The sequence below is a fragment of the Indicator indicator genome, chromosome 26, assembly GCF_027791375.1.
Source record: "Indicator indicator isolate 239-I01 chromosome 26, UM_Iind_1.1, whole genome shotgun sequence".
Taxonomy (NCBI): domain Eukaryota; kingdom Metazoa; phylum Chordata; class Aves; order Piciformes; family Indicatoridae; genus Indicator; species Indicator indicator.
The window spans coordinates 9,452,260-9,466,152 of NC_072035.1; positions in this window are offsets into that span (position 1 = coordinate 9,452,260).

Genomic DNA, 13,893 nt, shown 5'->3' on the forward strand with positions numbered 1-13,893 from the left:
CACTTTATAGCTCTTGCTGATTATTGAGAAGATCCCCTCTCAGACTGCTCTTCTCCAGGCTAAACAGCCCCAGGCTTCTCAGCCTTTCCTCCTCACAGAGATGCTCCAGGCTCCTCAGCATCTTCATATCCTTTTGCTGGACTCTCTCCAGTAGTTCCTCACCTCTCTTGAAGTTGGGAGTTCAGAACTGGATGCAGTACTCCAAATGTGGCCTCACTGGGACAGAACAGAGGGGTGGAAAGGCTCCCTTGGTCTGCTGGCCACGGTTTTCTTAATGTACCCCATCCCCAGACACTGTGCAGCACTGTCTCTTCTCACTTGTCTAACTCATTCACTGCAGCCAGGACTTGATTGCCTCTGAGCTGAATGTTTCACAGTCTCAACAGCTGGTTTCCATCTGAAGTCTCCCACCAATAGAAGCTGTTGAAAACAAAGACAAATCCTTCTCAAGTTTGTTAAAGTCACATTTTTTATAAAAATGTTAAAAGATTGTGCTCAAAAATTCTTGAGGAGAGCTATTTGACGGGGGAGAAATGTGATTCGCCATTCCTTCCCTCCTACTTCATTGTTCTTGGTAAATATTGATGTACTCCATGGGTTTCTTTCTGATGAAAGGTATTTTCAGATAGAAAAATGTTCTCTTGGTGAGTTGTAGAAAGATCATACTGACAAAAATACTGCCAATGAAATAATTTTCCTATAGAAATGTCCTAAGTCACTTTTTTCCCCCAATATAGTGGTGACCACAATAGGATTTTTCCTGCTATATCTATTTTGGATTAAGAAAACACAGCACATTCCACCTCCTCAGTGAGCTTCTTGTAGGAAATAGAGTTTCCAAGCTGGACCAGGCACAAGAGCTGTTTGGAGAACTCATCAATTGGTGTATCTTGCCCCCATTAAGCGTCCCTGGCAAATGTGCTGAAGATCTGCTCTGGCACTTTGAAAAAGAGGAGAAATGAGGCTAAAGGAGACTTTGTCCTACTTTAAGTGGGGAACAGCCGTAGTGGATCACTTGACTCTGCCTTGGCAAAGAGCAGAGCTGCTGTCCTCCCCTCTTCAGTCAGGAATCTCTGTGCTCCGCCAAAGCCTGAGTTTCATAACCGGCTAAAAAGCTCTTGTGAAGTTCCACGAGGCTCAGCTGAGCTGTTCGTGGAAGGGGAAAGGAAAAACATGTGTGGAACTCAGTGTTACACATCCAGCAAAGGGCTTTCCAGCCTTTCAGCTGGCTAATGGTAGGACAACTGTAATTTGCCTTTTGTCTTTGCTGTGTGAGGGGCGAGACGGTGGGGAGCTGTGTGGGTCTCTGCATGGCTCACCTCACTCTGCCTGCATGTGGGTACGGTGGGATGTGAATTGTCCCATGGTATGGAGCAGACTTTGCAAAATGGGGAGAGGCAACTGCTTCTCAGAAAGATCAAGTGGGATGTTTTTGGGTAGCTTCAGCTTTATATGTCTTGAAGAAAGGATTTTTTTTGGTGTTCCTCATTGCATTGGCCAGAAATGCATGTTAGCAGCCTGGGACATGGCTGGTTTCTTTGCTTCCTCTGATTTGACCTCAGCATAACTCTGCTTCATGGATGAGCTGCTTCTCTAATTAAAACTGATGAAAAAGAGGACCAGGAAGGCTGCCAGGGGAGTGGGAAAATGGAAGTAAGATGAAGGTCTGTTGATGAGTGCTTGATCAAATGACTGCTTTGACTCAGTGGGAACATCCCCGAATATGAGATGCAGCAGTGAGAAAAGAACCTTCCACAAAACATGGGGATCCCTGGCTCCACTGGGGATTTTGAAATGCAGATAAAATATGTGGAAAATCCCACCTGGAGGTGCCTGCAGGCTTCCCAAAAGCTGGTGCACTAAAGCCTCCTTAGGCCTGGGACAGGTAGCAAGTGTTCAGAGTGCAGAGGCTTTGCTGGTCCAGGTTTTGTTTTCCTTTATGCTTCTAAAAGTCCAGAACAATCCCACTGATGGCTCCTAGCCACCTGGAATTTCTGCTTACATGCAGCATTGGAAAATGTGGTCAGCTGTGGAGGTAGCTGCCACGTGTGCTTATTTGTTTCTGTTCTCACCTCCTCCTTGCTGCTTGCTTCTCGCCAGCCTGGCAGATTTTCAGGAGCTGAGCTGAGCTCTTACATAACATTGCACCAAAATGGGTATAAAGGATTTGGAGGAATCCATGGCTGGAGTCACCTTTGATCCCTGGATTCCCCTCTGTTTTGTCCGCACAGCTCGGGCATGCTGTTGTGAGATGCTGCTTTTGCCTTGGGGCATCCTCTGCCGTTTGCATCCCTTGGAACTGGGTGTGACATGGAGGTGTCCAGCCCTGCTGCTCAGCAAGTGCTGCCTTTGCCATGGCTTCCAAACACCCAGTGGGTTCCTGTGCTGACTTTCTTGGGCACGCATCTGCTTACAAGCGCAGCATCTCCCAGGTTCCTCAGAGACCATGGCCAGAGTTCAAGACTGTATAATTAATGGTAATTATCCAGTTGTGGCAGTGAGTACTGAACAGATTTAACTCATCTGAAACCTCAGCCTGAGTTGCACTGAGCTGTGTTCTTGGCTCAACAAACCTGCACCTGAATCCAGAAGATGCCTTAAGTACGTTGAGGAAATCCTCTTTCTCCTGGGATGGTCTCTCCTCCACATCATGGGCAGCTGCAGCTGGGCAAAGCCTCTGGCACTCCTTGGAAAGGACATGGGTGCTCAGCCCAGCAGTGGAGAGGGAGATCTTGCAGATCTCCAGAACATTAGGGAGCTTGCAAAACACTGTGGAGTGCACCTGATGGAAAGGTGGGCAGGGCTCCCCGTGGCACCCATGACACTTTGCATGCTGCTGCGAGCTGATTTAAAGCAAATGTGACCCAGGTACTTGCTGTCCCATCTCTGGGTCACAGCACAGCAGACCCAAAGCGATGGAGCCAGCCTCTCTCCCACGCCAGTCTCCAGCTGGGTGCCTTTAGTGATAAATCACGAGTGTTTTGGTTTGGATGTGGTGATAAATCTAAGGGTTCCAAGTGACAGCACACACAATAGTGGGGTTTAACCAGTAAATGGGACTTTTACGTAAATGCTCCCCTGCCCATGTATGCTGGCAGGCAGCAGGTGAGACAGGAGTTGGAAACATTCATCTGTGGAGAAAAGGGAGCCCTGGAAACCTGCCACTTTTGTTCCAGTCTTTGCTCTCCGGGAACTTGGTTTTCCCCTTCTTTTCCTCCATACTTTACTTCATGTGAGTTTTTGCCTTTTAAAACTAGATGCCTTGTTTGCAGTAAGAACACCCCAGGCATGTTTGCTCAGCAGGTGAGATTAGCCCAGTTCAAGGCTTAGATTTAGGTTAGACATGAGACTTAGGGTAGATTCAGGTTAGACATAAGGAGCAAGTTCTTCACAACGAGAGTGGTGAAATACTGGAACAGGTTGCCCAGAGATGTGGTTGAGGCCCCATCCCTGGAGACATTCAAGGTCAGACTTGATGGGCTCTGAGCAGCCTAATCTAGTTGGAGATGTCCCATTGCACATATGGAGGAAGTGAGTTTTGAGGCCAAAAGGCAATATTTTAGAAGGAAAGTAGTTTGTGAAAGTTTATGTGTGCTGGGAGGTTTATCTGATGATAACAACTTCTCCTGTGTACCTCCTCATGGGACACTCACTCCAGCACAACTACTTTTCCCTGAAAACACTTCAGCCTGAAACACAAGCATCCAGAGATGAAAGAGGAACATCTCCAAAGAAGGAGAAACCCTACCAGGGGTCAGAGAAGTTCCAGGCACTTGGAAATCCTGCTTCTCTGCAGCCTCTACTGAAAGCAAAGACCTTGGTGGCCTCCACAGCCCTTGGGCTTGAGTTTCACTCCTTTTCCCATTTGACTTCCTGCAAAGGGTTTTCCTCTGTGCTAAGCTTACTGTGAATTTAACTTTTGTAACACAAGGAGAGGAAGAGACCAGTGAGAGGTGCTCTTGGCTATCTGCATGCACCAGTGGATTTATACCACAAGCTCCCCAGAAGAGGGGATTTGCTCTGGACAGTGCCTGCATGGGGGATGCTTCACCCCAGCTCTTGGCTTGGTGACCCCCTGCTTTGCTGAGCCGTCCTACCTTTGCCACTTCTTGCAAGGCAACCTCTTACAAGTGTTGAGTATTTTTTTTCTTGACAGCATGTAGGTCACTGGAGAGCCTCAGGGACCTAACAGCTGACATTCATCCTTGGTTTTGAATGCATGCGTCAAGCTTTCTGGAGGCAATAGAAGTGCAATTGCTGGTGAGACCGACTGCCTTTTGTGTGGCTTCAATTAAATGTCTCTCTCTGAAGGGGATAGTTGCCAGAGCTTTTTTTAATTATTATTATTTTTGTTGGAAGAAATGGTTTTATTTAGATACATATAGCAAAAAATCCCACCTGGCTTTTTGGAAGGGCTTCAGCTGGAATGTAACAGATCTCATATTCTTCTATAAAAAGGTGAGCTGTATTTTTCAGCTGAACTTTTCTCCCCTTTTATAACTGTGATTTGGCACACATGAGGCCTAAGCAGAAGCAAGGTCACTGCCCTTCCCCAGCCAAGGAAGGAAAACCACGGCATGTGCCGGGTCTGGTGACATGGGGACAACTGCTGAGGACAATCCTGGGAGAGAACAGAGATATGGGCTGATCCCCAAGACCTTTTTAACCACTGCAGTCTGTGCAGGAGCCCTGGGGCAGCTCAGAGACCCCAGGAGATGTGTGTCCTGGCCACTGCACAGCCTGCCCTGCTGATGAGATGACTTCACAGCTGTGACCTCTGGAGAGGACCCATGAGGACAGTGATGGCAAAGCACATGCTTCTCCCAGCCCTTTTTGCTTTATCTTTGCTGCTCTTTTAACCCAGGCTAATACCAGCATGAGCAACAGGTTAAAAGAAGGCAAGGAGCCACCTCTGCCTCTCTTTTCTTTTTTCTTCCACCCTTTTAAATTCTGGTTGCTGAGTATCGTCTTTGCTCCTGAACCATGCTGCCTGGTGTCCCTTGTGCCATGACTGGGTGCTTCAGTCCCTGCTGCAGTCTGCAGAGGAGATGGTACAAGCCAGCAGGTCTTCACTGGGTGTTATGGTGCTTGACTGGAGACATATTTTAAATAATTTGTTTAATAATTTTTAATCAAGCTTGCACTTTCTTTTTATTATGCATTCCAGGTCAGGTTGTTTTGGGCTCTGAGTAACTTGTTCTAGTTGCAGATGTCCCTGCTGACTGCAGAGTGGTTGGGCTAGATGACCTCTAATGGCCCTTTCCAACCCAAACCAGTTTGTGAGTCTATGATTCCCAAGGGTGCACACTGCAGTCTCTTCCCAGCCCCAAATAGTGACATGACCAGCCACATCTCACCCAGGCTCACTCCTTCCAGCAGCAGGAGGCCATGGCAGAAATGCTTCAGCAGCTAAGTGCCTCAGCCCAGGGTAACAATTGTCTGAGAAAGTGGTGAGCAGTGAGGTAATAAAGTCCAAAGGAAGATATGTAAACCACTTGATGAAACTGTGGTACTGCTGAATTCCCCGGGGCTTAAAACCAGGACCCAGGGAGGGACTGGAAATCCCAGGGATGTGAATGACCAGGGTGATGAGAACACACCTGAGCCTCCCATGGTAGGAGCATGGCCATGCTGAACAACTCGTTTGTTTGGTGTTTTTATTGTGCCAAGATTAACATGGAAATGGTCATAAATGCCCATCCTGGGTGACCACACATCCCCCTGCTTTCACAGGTACTTGCTCTGGAAATATTTTTTGGGGCTGTGGGGCATCCTTGGCTCCACTGGGTTGCAGTGACAGCAAAAAGTGATGCTTTAAATCATCTGCTTGCTGCTCCCAGGTTCTCCCAAGCAGAGCCTTTAAAAGCTGTGCCATCAACTGCTCGATTAATTCCTGCTCTTCTGTTTCACTTGTTTGATGATGATGATTTTCAGTGATGTGACTGAAACTCACAGGGTGGAGACAGTCTCAGGCACTGGAACAAGCTGGAGGTGTATTTTTAGTTAAACAGTATTTTCAGCTCAGGAGCTGAAGTGTTTGGTCATTTCCTGGTCCCTCTCTGAGTCACACATGAAGTCCTTTCTGTTTTTTGCAGATGTTGAAGGTGACAATAATCTGGGAGTTAAGTGCTTGGCTTTAGGAGAGAGAAGGAAGTGAAGAGCAGGATGGGCTCTCCCTGATCCAAGCACCCAAGATTATGGCAAAACCTCCAGAGATCTAGTTTATTTATACTATTATAGAAATCATGGATTGGGAGAGGCACAGGGCAGTATTTAAGGCCACCCCATGTTATTGTTCAGCTCAGATGAAAAAGATGAGAAATCATCCCCATTGCTATGGCCTGGAGATGAGCACATCAGGGCTGGCTGCACATCTGTCTGTCCATCCAGGGCTCCTGCCAGCTGTTCCCAGACCCTAGAAGCAGCAGGCTTGTGGTACCAGAGGGGCTGGGGTTCTGCAATGCTGGCTGGTGAGCCAGGGTGCCCTCCTCTACTGCCACTTGAGCAAATATTCCTTAGTGTGGCTTCTCGCCTCTGCCTGCAGGCAGGGACTTGAGCCAGAAACGCTGTCAGTCAGGTTTGTCCTGCCAGCATCAGCTCACCTTGGTGAGCCCTGCAACGGTGCTCAACCTGCAATGCATCTCTGCAGCTGCCCCAGACAGATGCCAGCATTGTCAGGGCTGAATCCTAAAAGCTGGTACCCTGATGCTTCCCTCTTCATCCTTACAGACCAGATTTCCAAACTCTCCATCAGTCAACAGACACTTGGAGCACCAAGAAGTTTCAGCACAGGGATGGGGCAGAGGCTGTCAGCATGCTGGACTTGTGCCACAGGACCAGAAGGGAGCAATGTGGTTATGGTCTGGTATTTGCCTGCTGTGCTCTGTGCTGGGACAGACTCATGTTCCCTGGCAGGACCAGCTGTGTCCTGGGTGGATGCTTGCTGTTGGAGCATATGAGCTGCTGGAAAATCTCTCTCTCAAGCTCAGCAGCCCCAGTTTGCTGCAGGTGAAGGGAGCAGGCTGATCTCTGGCTGTTAGGAAACATGCTTTTCCCACTCTGGTGGGGCCACACATAACTCACTGTTGGTGATGGGAAGAGGACACGTGTGGGGACAAGTGTGTGTGGCAATGTGGGGTCTTCCCAAAGCATCAAGCTCTTGTACCGGGCTGGAGCAGCAAGCCCGGAGAGGACCAGACAGGCTGTCCAAAGCACTGAGCATCAAAGACTCTGTGGGGTGTCTGGAGCTACAGGATTTGCTTTCTTCTCCCTGGGCCTGCATCCCAGGGTGCAGAGCCCCCATTTCTGATGCACGGGGGTCCACAGCTCTCCTGGCATTCCCGGTGTCGGGAGCAGGGACAAAGAGATTGTATGGCTGTGGGGCCATCTCTGCATGGTGCTGCCTGCCAGTTGCATCACCTCACTTATCCCCTGCTTTGGGGACATCAGTTTTGGCTGGAGGAATGGGTGGGACTCCCTGCAGAGCTCAGCTGGGCAGAGAGAGGTGCTTGAGTGCCCTCCCACTGAGGATATCAGAGCCTGTTGGGCAATTTTGCAACTCAAGAGAGGATTTGCCAGCAGCAAGGGCTGTGCCTGCTCTCTAAGAGCAGCCGTCCAGTTACCTCCTTTTATCCTCTTGCAGGAGCAGAAAATGTGGCAATGAAAATGGAGCTGAGGACAGTGCTGATTGGTTCAGAGTTGGCGTGGTGGCCTGGGACTGAGGGGATAGTATGCTGCAGGGTTTAAAAACCACAGATGAGAGCCCAGTGGGATATTTTAGCATCTCAGAAGGAGATGGGAGCGGACTTAGCGCCGAGCGAGGGAGTGCGCTGCACAGGCGGGTTTCTAGAAGCAGCATGAGTTGAGCTGGTAAATTATAAAATGCCACACTTGAGGTCTGTTATATAACATCCTTTTACAGAACCTGGGAGCTAAATATAAAAGAGAGTTACATTTTGGGCCTGTGTAAAACGATGCTCCAGAACGGGTTTGTGTGGGAAGGAGCGCTCTGCTGCGCTGTGAGAAACGGAAAGGCTTTCGGGACCCTGGGCTGCCTCCCAACCTCCCTCACTTGTTTTCTCTGCAAACCTGTGAAAAACATTTACTCCCCAGGTCTCAGTTTCACTCTCCTTAAATCAGGAACAAGAAACCCTCCATTTCTTTGCAGCTGCGTTGTCAAGATTAATTCATGTTTGCAAAGTGACCTGAGAATCTATAGAAACCTGAACAGTATATCATTATCCCAATCTAAACTTAGCATAGAATATCAGCAGGCCAAAGTCCCCTCCCACACCAGAGGAGAAAGGATTGTGTCAGCATAGCCGAGAGGAAAATTCCAGCCACTGTTCCTAACCAAAAAATCCAGAAGAGAAAAGCCTTTTCAGGCTGAGACCATTTTGTTTTCCTGGAGGAAACTGCACCCTTCATTAGCTCTGAGCAGAAGGATCAGCTCCCACACAGATCAGCTCATGCTGAAGCGCAGAGGGGGCTAATGGGACTTTTGTATGGCTCATCCTTCCCCTCGGGGATGGTAGTGTTGATGCTAGACTCCTGTGGGACCTCCTGCCACTGTCACCAGCTCCTGCAGGTGACAAAATCAGGACCATCTCTGGTGGGAAAGGCAAGAGGCAGAGGGGCAAAGCAGAAATGCAGATTGCTGCAGTATGTGCTGGGGTCCAGCCTGCTTGGCAATGATTTGGGGCCATTTTGCAGTCCTTCAGCTCCTGCCCTTTTCCTCTTCAGCTGTGTTTCCACCACCAAGTGCAGTGTGGCCCCCAGTGTCCTGCTTAGGTCAGTGAATTCTTCCTCTTGTCTGTGTTCTCCATGAAATGCTGGGAACAACCTGGCCTGTCTGCATTCTTCTTGCCCTCTACATGCAGAGTGAAGACTCAATTTGGGGGCTTAAGGAGGCCAGGTACAGACTGAAAGATGGCTGAGGCATGGAACATCAGAGGAGAGCCTGGCTGGGATGAGGAGGGGATAGTGCTGCTTCAAGCCTTGCTCCCACAACTTGCTTACTTTAGAGGGAGCAAGGAACAGCTAATGGAGGGTCTGCCCTGGCCAGTGGGACTGGGAAGCAGCTCACCTGGGCTCCCATCAGCTGCTCATTTCACTCCTGAGGTGGCTCACGTCCCATTTATGCCCATTTATGTAGATGGGAGACTGGGACACTGCTGCATCTTCTGCCTTTTGCTAGAACATGTATGATGCAGAGCAGCATAGTCTCAGAGGAGGGGCTGAAATCATAAAATCACAGAGTGCATTGGATTGTGAAGGGACCCTTGGCAGTCATCTTGTTCAACCCTCCTCCAGTGAGCAGGGACATTTCCAACTAGATCAGGTTGCTCAGGGTCCCATCAAGTTTAGCCTTGAAAGTCTCCAGGTATGGGGCCTCCACCACATCTCTGGGCAACTTGTTCCAGTATTTCACTACCCTCATTTTGAGAAGCTTCCTCCTGATGTCCAACCTAAGTCTACCCTGCTCTGGTTTCAAACCATTGCCTCTTGTCCTATCACCACAGGCCGTTCTGAACAGTCCTTCCCTAGCCTTCCTGTAGGTCCCCTCCAGTTATTGAAATGCAGCTAAAAGTTCTCCTTGGAAGCTTCTCTTCTTCAGGCTTTATAACCCCCACTCTACCACCCTGTATTTGTAAGAGAGGGTCTCCAGCCCTCTGATCAGCTCTGGGAAGCCTCATCACCCACTTGCAGCCCTCCCTGCATATTTCACAGCCTGCGCCTGGCTGTAAGGTCAGGACCTGGCCGAAGCAGATGTGCAGCCCCTCCAGGTACAGGGTGTGGATTCTTAAAACCACCTGATCAGCCAGGCCTGATCCTGTGCCTGTGAAATCCATCCCAATCTCTGGAAAAAAAACGTTTTCTGACAGGATGGAAATTTGCAGGGGAGTTGCCAAGCAACTGGCGCAGCTCTGCCACCTCCTGCTTCTCTCCTCCCTCTGAGCAGTGAGCAGGCAGGGGATGGCTGCATCCCTACATCCCTCTGCCCCAGTCAGCCTGGCACTCCCTGGCTGTGCCAGCCTGCCTGGGGAGGTAGTATTGTGAAATTAGTACCACCGGTGGGTGGTGGGACAGGATGCTTCTGGCTGGTGGGGATGACCACTCCTGCCCACCCAAGCCATGGCAAACTGTCAGCAGCAGCAGGGTTAGAAACAGGCTCTTTCTTCCAACCCATCTCTGAGCTGTGCATCTTCTTTTTGAACTAGTCCCAGAAATGTGTGCTAACACATCAAGCAAAACACCCAGGAGAACTCATTATAACCTGGCTTTGATCAGTGTCACCTCTGCATTTCCTTGGGAGCTGCTTCAGATTTGTGCTACGAGAAATAGGCAGCCCAAACCATTGGGATTTTCTCTTTGAAAGTATCAATTTAAATCAACTCTTGAGTAACAACTGCTCGTTACAAAAATCAGCTGATGTCCCTCATAAAGCCTTGGACCTGCAGTTAGGACCATGAAGCAGTGCCTGACAGGAGGGGAGGCAGCTGATAGCTGTGATCTTACAAAAGATCAGTTGCTGAGTATGTGGCAATATACAGCACATGCAGCCAGCTCGCAGAAATGGCAAATGGACCAGACTGTTCAGAACAATCTGTTCCTTCTCCAGGGAAGGTCTGCAGTGCTGGTGGTAGGCTGGGAAAGCAGCTATTCTTGGTGTGAAGCCGGTCTGGAACTCTGCTTCAGAAAAATGGCAGGGCCAAAGACAGGGTAATTACAAGGAGACACGTCCTAAATCAAATCAAGTGCTTTGCTGGGCTGACTCTTCTCCAGGGAGGTTTGTGCTGCAGGAGCTCTGCTCTGCCTCATCATCCCATGGATCTGCTCACTGCAGGGAAATCCTGCTGATCCACCTCAGGCTGCTCCCCTGCACTTGGCTGTGCACTTTACTGCCTCCTATTGCCACCTACTGAATCTGGCATCGATGTCACCGAGCCAGGGGAGCAGCTGCTGCACCCAGTTTCTTGCCTACTGCTGCAATTGATGTTGGAAGGGGATAGACCAAAGTGCCCATTCCTCTCCCATAAAGCCAAAACTGGGGTGACAGAAAGGTCTGGGACTGTGCTTATCAACACCACACCAGGCTGGACTTGAAGTCTAATCCCTCCAGGCAGAGTTCTTTCAGTTGTTCTGCTTTCCTTAGGGGGGCTTGTGGGCTCCCCCAGGATCCTTTCCTCCTATGCCCACCCTAGTGACCAAGTGTCCTTCATTTGATTTGGAAAAGAAAAGGAAAAGAAGATAAACCAAATGCAGATGGTGCAGAATGCTTGTACAGCAATTTAAATAATTGACTTTAAATATGAATTCATGATCTTATATAGACTAATCCTCAGTTGCCTTAAGCCACTGGCAGAGCATCTTCAACTAATAAGGTATTCTTAGTCCTGATCAAGAGTGTTGCACAGGACGATAATCAGGAATGATTAATTGGAAATAGCTCCTCTAGAACAGGCTCCTCTCTAACCTGCTGTGCTGTCCCATGCTGCTGAGCTCTGCCAGAGCTGACAGGGAGCTGTCAGGGTCCATAGGGAAGGGATTTTTCTCCCTGACTCCCTTGTGATGAGCTGCTTTCTCAGCTGAAAATCATCCTCCCACAGCTCTTCCCAGTGCTCTCCAGCTAGATCTGGCACAGAGGGTTTCCAGCAGTGTCTAGATTTGCCAGCAGAATTCCCTGGGGAAGAACAGGATCTGGAGGTCATGGTGGGAATTTATTAGCTTGGCTTAGCCATAGCCAAGTGTCTCATTGGACTTTCAGAGCTACTGCATTGCCTATCTTACCCTGATCAAAACCCTGTGTCCTGCTTTGGTCTGATGCTGTAAAATGTCACTGCCTCTCCAAGACTGCTGAGGGATCAGCAGTCCTGCTAAGAGTGTTACTTTGTGCAGCTTTGCCTAAAATCACAGATGAAACAAAATCTCTGCCTGGAGAGCCCTGTTCCCGGTCAGGCAAGACTCTGTGTGACAGCAGCTTGTCCTTGAGTCCTCTGTCCTCTCCTCATCCTTTAGCTAAAATCCTCCCACAGTGCTTGCTTCATGCCAGGTTTGACCTCAGGCCAGGGAAATTTTCAGAGGTCTTTTCTTGCTCTCAGACGACAGCACGTCCTCAGCTATTTTGCTTCTGCGTTTTGCCCCCCGCAGCGGCAGCCTTTGAGCAGTAATTCAGCACCATGTACCTGGGAGCTGCACAGAGGGATGAAGCAAATCCCTGTTATTAGGCTCTGCTGGAGGGGCTGAGCCTGCAGTGGAAAAAGAGTTTCACTTTCCCAAGGTCAAGGGCTGGGAAACTTGCTCCTAAACGACCCTTTAAAAAATACCAAGTGATGCCACGAAGGAGCTGGTTCACTGCTGGATATCACATTTCACTTGGTGGTAGCAATTCAGAAGAAACCCATCTGCAGGAAATTACAATGACAATTTCCTCTTTGAGTGAAGAGGAATTACAGCTGTAATTTGCTGTAATCGAGGAGGCAGCAAACAGAATCACAGAATCTCAGCATGGTGGGGGATGGAAGGGACCTCTGGAGATCATCCAGTCCAACCCCTCTGCTCAAGCAGAGCAGGTTGCCCAGGATCACAATATCCAGCTGGGTTTGGAATCTCTCCAGAGAAGGAGACTCCACAGCTTGTCTGGGCAGCCTGTTTCAGGGCTCCAGCAGCTTCACAGCCAAAAATTTTTTCCTTCTGTTCTGATGGAACCTCCTGGGTTCCCATTTGTGTCCGTTTACATTTGTCCTATCACTGGGCACCACTGACAAAAGTCCATCCCCAGCCTCTTGCTGCTCCCCACCCCTTTGTTTATTGATCAGCATTGAGAAGATCCCCTGAGTCTCCTTTCCTCCAGTCTAAACAACTCAGGTCCCTCAGATGCTCCTCATAAGTCTTCTAGACCCTTGTGCTGTGCTCTAGACCTTTTGCCAGGTTCCTCGCCCTTCTTTAAGGACACTCCAGCTCCTCACTGTTGATGTTTGTAATGCTTTTAGGACCAACGCTGGTCTTCCCCACTGAAGGTTGGTATGGTTCATGCACATGTGTAGATAATCATAGAATTGTTAGGGTTGGAAAGGACCTCAAGGATCATCCAGTTCCAACCCCCCTGCCATGGACAGGGACACCTCACACTGGATCAGGTTGCTCACAGCCACATCCAGCCTGGCTGCAAAAACCTCCAGGGATGAGGCTTCTACCACCTCCCTGGGCAACCTGTGCCAGTTACCCTCATGGTGTAAAACTTCTTCCTAACATCCAGTCTGAATCTACCCACTTCTAGTTTTGCTCCATTCCCCCTAGTCCTATCACTACCTGACATCCTAAAAAGTCCCTCCCCAGCTTTCTTGTAGGACCTCTTCAGATACTGGAAGGCCACAATAAGGTCTCCTAGGAGCCTTCTCTTCTCCAGGCTGAATAGCCCCAACTCTTTCTGTCTGTCCTCATAGGAGAGGAGCTCCAGCTCTCTGATCATCACTGTGGCCCTTCTCTGGACACGTTCCAGCACCTCCAGATCCTTCTTTTAAGAGGGGCTCCAGAACTGGATGCAGTACTCCAGGTGGGGTCTCACCAGAGCAGAGTAAAGGGGGGAGAATCACCTCCCTCGACCTGTTGGCTATGCTTCTCTTGATGCAGCCCAGGATGTGATTTGCTTTCCTGGCTGCAAGTGCACCCTGGTGGCTCATGTTGAGCTTCTCATCCATCAGCACACCAAGTCAGCCTTTCTTCAGGGCTGTTCTCAAGCCAGTCACTGTCCAGCCTATATGGGTGCTTGGGATTGCCCCAATCTTGCATTTGGTCTTGTTGAACCTCATGAGGTTGTCACGGGCCCACCTCTCCAGCCTGTCCAGGTCCCTCTGGATGGATCCCTTCCCTCCAGCCTGTCTGCTGCACCAC